The sequence below is a fragment of the Ursus arctos genome, unplaced genomic scaffold (assembly GCF_023065955.2).
Source record: "Ursus arctos isolate Adak ecotype North America unplaced genomic scaffold, UrsArc2.0 scaffold_18, whole genome shotgun sequence".
Taxonomy (NCBI): domain Eukaryota; kingdom Metazoa; phylum Chordata; class Mammalia; order Carnivora; family Ursidae; genus Ursus; species Ursus arctos.
The window spans coordinates 47,707,463-47,715,609 of NW_026622852.1; the positions used below are offsets into that span (position 1 = coordinate 47,707,463).

The window sequence follows — 8,147 nt, forward strand, 5'->3', positions numbered from 1 at the left end:
CCTCCGGAGAGGCCCGCTGGGGCTGAGGGGCGTGGCCCGGGGGGCGGTGCGGCCCCAAGCCGGGGTCCAGGCCCAAGAGCGGCACCGGAAGGGAGGGGCGGGCGCCGGGGAGTGCGGGGCGCTGGCTGAAGATATTGGGGAGGGGGCTGAAGGGGTGGCCTGAGGAAAAGATGCACGCGAGGGAGAGCAGCCTTCTGGGCAGACGAGTAAGAGGAAAATGGCGCCCTCCCTGGGGGGGTGGGGTCCGAGTGGAGGCGAGGAGGTGGAGGGGCACCTGTGTGTGGCCGAGGGCCGCCTGGGCTGAGAGGGTCAGTGGGTGCGAGGGGGAGGAAGCGGCGCGACGCCGTCGAGCAAGAGGGAGTGAATCCCAGTGAGGTGCGTTTATTCACCAAACTCCTCTCGGTGCACCTGCCACCCGCCCAGTGCCGCGCGCGGGGCAGACACGGTGCCGGCCCTCATGGAGTTTATAAGGGAGACAGGAGACAAACTAACCAGACCTTTCCACGTACGTAGAACGCAGTGAGGGGACCGAGGTACTCAGAATAGCAGAGGGCATCTACTTTAGTTAGGGGGCGCAGAGAAGGCCGCCGTAAGGAGGTGGCGTTGAAGTGTGACCTAAATTTGAGGGGGGGGGGGGTACAGGCAGTGCGGGAGGCCAGAAACGGAATCCCAGGCAAAGCATCTGCAAGGGCATTCCCAGCCTCAAGCTCTCCGTTGGGTGGCGGCCGAAACCTTACCCTTGAGAACCAGGCTATGTTTTATTCTCCACGACTTCTCCAGATGCAAAATTTCGAAGTATGTTGATGTACCCAAGAAGGTCCACTTTTAAAAAACATTGTATTTTGAAATAAGTGCAGATATCACAAGAAGTTGCAGAGAGTGTGCAGAGAGGTTATATGTACCCTCTACCCACTTTCCCAAAAGTTACACCTTACTAACTAGTAAGTTACCAGTCTGGACATGGACAGCAGCACAAGGTGTGTGTGTGTAGTTCTGTGCCGTTATATCACATGCATCGGTGGGTGTAACCACCACTGCAATCAAGCTAGGGAGCTGTTCCATCACCACAAAGATCTCCCTTGTGGGGAGTACATTTTTCTTCTTCTTAATAGGCTCATTGTTGGGTTGTTTAATACCCAACACTGTGGTGTTTGGTTAATGTGAAACGGTAGGCTTTCTGATTTTAGCTCCTGAGCCTTGTGACTGTCAGGATGGAAACTTGAGCACGCCCGGGTCTAACAGGTGTTAAGACTGTGGCAGACCATCTTTGCTTTGGGATGCAGACTTGAGTATGTGCTGAAAGCCTGACACAGCTGTAAAGTTGACTTCCAGGCACATATGGGCAAAGAACTGTTTGCATTTTCCTGCCTGTGGAGTACAGCTTGTGCAGTCGTTTGGTTTATAAGCCTCCTGGAGAAGATAAGGAGGGGAGTACAGTAATTTAATGATCCTTCCTCTCTAAATCATCCTTGAGAAAATCCACAGCTTCATTTTTTCCATTCCGCAATGAATAAGCCCCAGAGGCATGTACTTCCTGTTTATGCTGTGGTTCCCAGGAAAAAGGAGCAAATGCACCAGCAACTAATTAAATCCTTCAATAGAGGAGGGCTTGATTACAAATTGCATATCATGAAAAACTATTTGGCTTTCACTTTGCCGGAAAAGAAAATGTTTCAAAGTGATTTTGATGTTTGTACTCCTACTTGCTCCCTTTGCTCAAGTCTCAAAGCAATCCCAGCAGCATCACTCCTGGAGATTTAGAGAAGAGGCTTCTCTCCCTTTGGGACAAAGACTTTGGTAAACACTTGTTGGCTCTGGTTTCAGATTGCATCAGTTGGAGAGCTAATTCCAGGCCCAAGTGCTGACTGAGAACTAAGAACAAGTTTTGACTTGATTTTTAAATTACCTGCAGGTTGGATGTTTCCACATTTTGATTTTAAAATGCTGAATTTTGCCTGCCCATGAAACTAGTGTATTCTGGCTTTCTCATGCAGATTCTGCATAAATGTGAAGTAGGAAAGATGTTAGGGTTTGAAGTTGACGGCGGAGAAAGAATTCTTCAGACATCTTTGGTGCAAAAAGGTGGTGTTATTATAGGACAGGGACAGGACCTGTGGACAGAAAGAGCTGCATTGGGGTTATGATGGGTGACTGATTATATACTTTCAAGTTGGGAGGGGGTTAGGGATAGCGTAAGTCTCTCTAGCATATGTAAGTCTCTAGGGAATTTTGGAAGCAAGGTTTCTAGGACCTTGAGGGGGCTAGCTATTGTTAGGAAAACGTCATTTATTACTATCTAGTAAAACCTTAGTCATGAGACCCTTCAGATGTATATCGGTGGGCCATATGCTTGGAGGATGATTGCCAACATGTATCTTGGGGGAGTTAAGATATAGGGAATTTTCCAAAGGAATTTTTATATGTTAAAGTAGACTTATAGGATCCTGGAGGTCAGGATAATGTTAAGCAAAGATTGTCTTTTGCCCTTAGCAGAGTATTAACATCAAAACAGTTGAGTTTTTGTCAGTGAGCTATAAGTTGTAAGGAAATTTAATTTTTTTCTTTTGTCTTTGTTCCCCACATCAAGAACTATTAGAATTTTGGTGAATTTTTTTGTTCTAGCTGTTATTAAAGGATATTTGCATATAAGTTAGAATTAGAATATAGATCCCATATTCCTTTTATGTTTTATTTTGCTGTTATTTCCCTAGCATATTCATGGAACTAAATTAAGTATTGATTGATGGTGATAGTGATGATATTAAGACATGGATTTGTTTTAAAGACATACATGCACCACGAAGCCATGTAATTGAATAAGTCAGAGGAAATTTAATCTGTCTTTTTCCTGTGTCCATGCAAGACATGCTTTAAAAAAACAACAGGAGGATCCTTTTTTTTTTTTCCTTAAAATTGTGAATCCAGGCTGTTCTCAATGCCTTTAGTGAAATCAGCTAGTCAGACACTTTTCAGGGAACAGCAAATACCAGCAAGTTACATCTGTTTGTGGTATTTTCCCCAGGATGGGACTAACAAGTTTATCTGTTTCTCTATGTGGACTAATTCACATTTATTGTATTTCGGCAGCATTTTTATCTTATTAGCTCTTGTCTTTAAGAAATTACTCCTGGAATTGAATCATACCAGGAGTTTCACCAGAGGATTTTATATATTTGGGCTGTGGCAGCAGACCAATTAAACACAGAGTTGGTAAGAGCACTGAGAGTCGAGGTTCTCAGGTCTTATGAGAATAAACAGCATTCCTGAAACATTGATGGTATGTAATAGAGCATCTGCGGGAAGAATTTTATTAATTTGCCTTATTTATTAAGAAGTTCACTTAGCAAATATTTGCTGAGCACCTATTATGTGCCAGACATTGCTCTGGGTACTTGGGATACATCAACGAACAAAAAAAAGACAGAAATTCCTCCCCTTGTGGAGCTTACATTCTTAGTATTCCTTTCTACACGTATTAGCTTGCTAGGGCTTACACAATAAGGTACCACAGGCTGGATGGCTTTAATAACAGAAGTTTATTTTTCTTACAGTTCTGGAGGCGAGAAGTCCAAGATCAAGAGTCAGCAGAGGGGATTTCCTCTAAGGAGCCTCAGGGAAGAATCTGTCCCAGCCTCTCTCCTTGACTGGTAGGTGCCATCTTCTTCCTATGTTTTTACATTGTCTTCTGTCTGTATGCATCTGTGTCCAGATTTCGTCTTCTTACAAGGGCACCAGTTATATTGAATTAGGACCCACCGTAACCACCTCACACTACCTTAATTACCTCCTTAAAGATGCTGTCTAAAAAAAAAAAAAAAAGACCCTGTTTCCAAATACAGTCACATTCTGAGGTCCTAGGGGTTAGGACTTCAACATATGAATTTTAGGGGAACACATTTTAGCCCATAATATCACATGTGACTGTGGTGATCCAAATCTTTGTCTTGCCTGTTTTCTCATATCCACATCTCTGAGATACTCATAACCATTTATGTTTCCTGCAAAGTGTGTCTAGGAGACCTATAATTATGAGCAATTATTTTTCTAGACATGATTTATTTTTAATAACTACTAAAAGGAAAGTTTCTGGTTCAGAAGGATTACTCTACTTGAAATGTTGCTCCGTCCAGCCCATAGTCTACTGTTTTGGCAAAGTTATAAAAAAAATAAGGAAGAATGTTGTTGGAGAAGGAGTTTGACAGGTTATTATTTGCAGGGTACTAGGATCCATGGTAAAAACAAAACAAAACAAAACAAAAAAACCCCATTTTTTCAAACACTGTACATGAGGGGAAAGAGAAGTCTATATAATGACATTATTTTTTAATAATTCGAGTAATATCATTACCATTTTACCATCACAACTAGTTACTATTTATTTATTTATTTTTTAAAGATTTATTTATTTATTTATTCGACAGAGATAGAGACAGCCAGCGAGAGAGGGAACACAAGCAGGGGGAGTGGGAGAGGAAGAAGCAGGCTCATAGCGGAGGAGCCCGATGTGGGGCTCGATCCCAGAACACCGGGATCACGCCCTGAGCCGAAGGCAGACGCTTAACCGCTGTGCCACCCAGGCGCCCCAGTTACTATTTATTTTTATCCCATGAGGAAATTGAGATGGTTTAATCACTTGCCCAGGGTCTCACAGATTATAACTGATGTCTACCCCAAGTCTGTATGACTCTAGAGTTTAAGCCTTTAACCATTCAGAAAAGGAAAAAGAAAAAAAAAAGACTCAAATGTTTCATATACAAACACTTCTGAGAAAGTGATGTATCTAAGTATCTAATTACACCTAAATGAGTACAAAAGTTTGCCTTCAGTCTTGATATATACTTAACCTTTATCTTGAAATGATATTTTATTGTTCAGTGTTTATATCATTGTTGATACGCTGTGTCAAAATGTGTCTTGTCTGTCTGTCTTTGATACTGAATTTATAAAGGACACTGTCTACAACCGGGTCAGTATTTTATAGTTTATTTCATTGTACATCTTGAATTACACTGAAAATCTAAAAGAACTGTTTAAAAGTTTGGCTTTTTTTCTTATAATTTTAAAGAATAATTTTGTTTTTCTATTGTATAAGATGAACGGGGCAGGTAAATTACCTGGAGACATCAGGAAAGGCTTCTGTGGAGCGCTGAATTTAGTAGGATAAATACAAATTAGAAAAGGATACTTTAGGAACACAGAAAAAAGCCCTTATGCATACATAGGCATATGACAGAGCTTGATATTTTGGGGAAAATGCAAGTAGTAAGATATGCAAGAAGTTGGAGCATTTGGGGCACCTGGGTAGCACAGCGGTTAAGCGTCTGCCTTCGGCTCAGGGCGTGATCCCAGCGTTCTGGGATCGAGCCCCACATCAGGCTCCTCCACTAAGAGCCTGCTTCTTCCTCTCCCACTCCCCCTGCTTGTGTTCCTTCTCTCGCTGGCTGTCTCTCTCTGTCAAAAAATAAATAAAATCTTAAAAAAAAAAAAAAAAGTTGGAGCATTAAAAAATGGCAGTGGACTAAAAGGTACATGCCAAACTTAGAAGGTAAATATGAAGCCCCTGAAAGATCTTAACAAAAGGATTGGAATGAACTCTTCCTATCAAAAGGTCATGTAATAGACAACCTGAACAGACTATGTCTATTAAAGAAATTGAATTGACAATTAATGACCTAACACAGAAGGCCCCAGGCCTAGATGGGTTCACTGGTGAATTCTACCAAACATTTAAGAAAGAAATCACACCAATTCTCTACAATCTGTTCTAGGAGATAGAAGCAGAGGGAATACTCCCTAACTTATTCTATGAGGCCACCATTCCTAACACTAAAAGCAGACAAAGACTTTATCAGAAAACTAAGAACAATATCTCTCATGAGCTTAAAGTTTTAAAGTGTAAAAGCTTTCAACAAAATATTAGCAAAATCAAACCCAACAAGGTATAAAAAGAATTAAATACAGGGGCGCCTGGGTGGCTCAGTCAGTTAAGCATCCAACCCCTGATTTCAGCTCAGGTCACGATCGCAGGGTTGTGGGACTGAGCTCTGCATTGGGCTCCATGCCGAATGTGGAGCCTACTTAAGACTCTCTCTCCTTCTCCCTCTGCCCACTACCCCCCATTAGTGCTCTCTTTCTCTCTCTCAAAAAAACCAAAAATTATATACAGCTATATGTAAAATGGTTCAACATTTGGAAGTCGGTTAATGTGATCTCTTACATCAACAGATTTAAGAAGAAAAATCACATACTTACATCAATAGATGCAGAAAAAGGATTTGACAAAACCCAATATTCATTCATCATAAAAACTCTCAGTAAACTAGGAACTGAAGAGAGCTTACTCAACATGGTAAAAAAACATGCGCAAAAACCTACGATGAACAGCATGCTTAATAGTGAAAAGCATAACGCTTTCCTGTTAAGACCGGGAACAAGGCAAGGATGACTGTCATCACCCCTCCTTTTCCACATCATACTGGAAGCCCTAGCTAATGCAGTAAGATAAGAAAAGGAAGTAAAAGTGTATGCATGCAGACTGGGAAGAGAGAAAATAAAACTCTTTGCTTGCAGAATATTGTCTATGTAGAAAATCTGTACTTGTCCTTTTATGTTATTACATAAGGAAGCAATAGAAAAAGGGAAGTTAAATAAACAAATAGAAAACCCAGAGCAAGTACTTTCACATTAAATGTGGTATTGTCTTATGTAGTTTATCAATGAATATAGGACCATAAGGTTATTAAACTCTATCAATCCCACAGTATCATTTGTGAATAGTTGAGCAGAAAATACCTTTCACTACCCTTGAAGTCTTTTTTTCTTGGACCTTGAGACATAATGGCCTTGGAGCTACTGGATGCAGTTATTACATCCTTGGGAATTTTATAGGTGGTATTTGCTGATACACAGTATCTTTATTTCCAAAAACCCGTTTTAAGAAGTCAACGTTGCCCATTAAGTAATGTAAGCAGAGTAATGTAGGATTGATTATTGTGTGTGTTACCTATCTTCTTATAGTACTGAATTCAGATAGGTCATGACAAGTATCTATTCTTGTTATCTTTCCCGTATTGATTAGTCTCCATTTATAGGAGACGCCAAGGAGTGACGTATTAGCTACTAAAACATAATAACTACCTTGTCTTAAATACCTGCTAATTGCCAGGAATCGTATTAGTTGCTTTACCCAATTATCTTCTTTAACCCTTATAAGAAAAACCCTGCCTGGTAGCTCTCAACCCCATTATAGAGGAAACTGAGCTTCCAAGAAGTCAAGTAACTTGGTCAGAGTCACATAGGGAAGCCGAAGGAGTAGTGGTTAAGAGCGCAGGCTTTGTGGGCCCTATTGCCCATACTAGATATCTTGTTCTGCCATTTCCTAGCTCCGTGATCTTGGGCAAGTTATTTAACTTCTTTAAACTTCATTTTTCTTTTTTTTTTTTTTTCTTTTTTTTTTTTTAAAGATTTTATTTATTTATTTGACAGAGACAGAGACAGCCAGCGAGAGAGGGAACACAAGAAGGGGGAGTGGGAGAGGAAGAAGCAGGCTCATAGCAGAGGAGCCTGATGTGGGGCTCGATCCCACAACACCGGGATCACGCCCTGAGCCGAAGGCAGACGCTCAACCGCTGTGCCACCCAGGCGCCCCTAAACTTCATTTTTCTTATCTGCAAAATGGAAAAGTAAGTGAAATAATCCATGTAGTGTTCTCAGCTCAGTGCCTGGTATATCGTAAGAACGTCAAAAACATTAGCAGTCACTAAAGGTAATTGTACGTTATACAGACATTATATACTAATTTTATTAGAACAAACAAGTGATACCACAGGTTTAAACTTAGGGCTCTCTGACCCTAAAACTCCCTCATTTCCCTTTATTTAACACCGTCTCTATAAATGTTTAGTCATTGATGGAGATAGAACTCATTCTCTATGAGTTGCTTAGATTCTGTGGAAAAAAAAGTTTTGCCAGTTTATCAGTCAGGATAGAGTAGATTATGTTGCATTAATGAACAACTTTCATATGTTTTTCTAAATATCCCCACATTTTATTTGTTTACTCATTCATTCATTCATTCATTCATTCATTCATTCATTTTTATATACGTTCTATGCCTAACCTGGGCTCAAACTCAGGACCCTGAGATC

General features: G+C 40.9%; 1 long non-coding RNA gene across 2 annotated transcripts in view; it reads left to right on the forward strand.

Moving 5' to 3' along the window:
* The first annotated feature begins 20 nt into the window (after positions 1-20).
* Positions 21-8,147, forward strand: part of LOC113266363 (uncharacterized) — a 28,293-nt gene continuing 20,166 nt past the window's right edge. Inside the window, exons 1-3 of one of the 2 annotated variants that reach the window (XR_008959973.1) lie at positions 21-206; positions 3,552-3,647; positions 7,486-7,682. This is a non-coding gene — a long non-coding RNA (uncharacterized LOC113266363). The remainder of the gene's footprint in view (positions 207-3,551; positions 3,648-7,485; positions 7,683-8,147) is intronic. The other variant, XR_003320360.4, reaches the window with a different exon arrangement.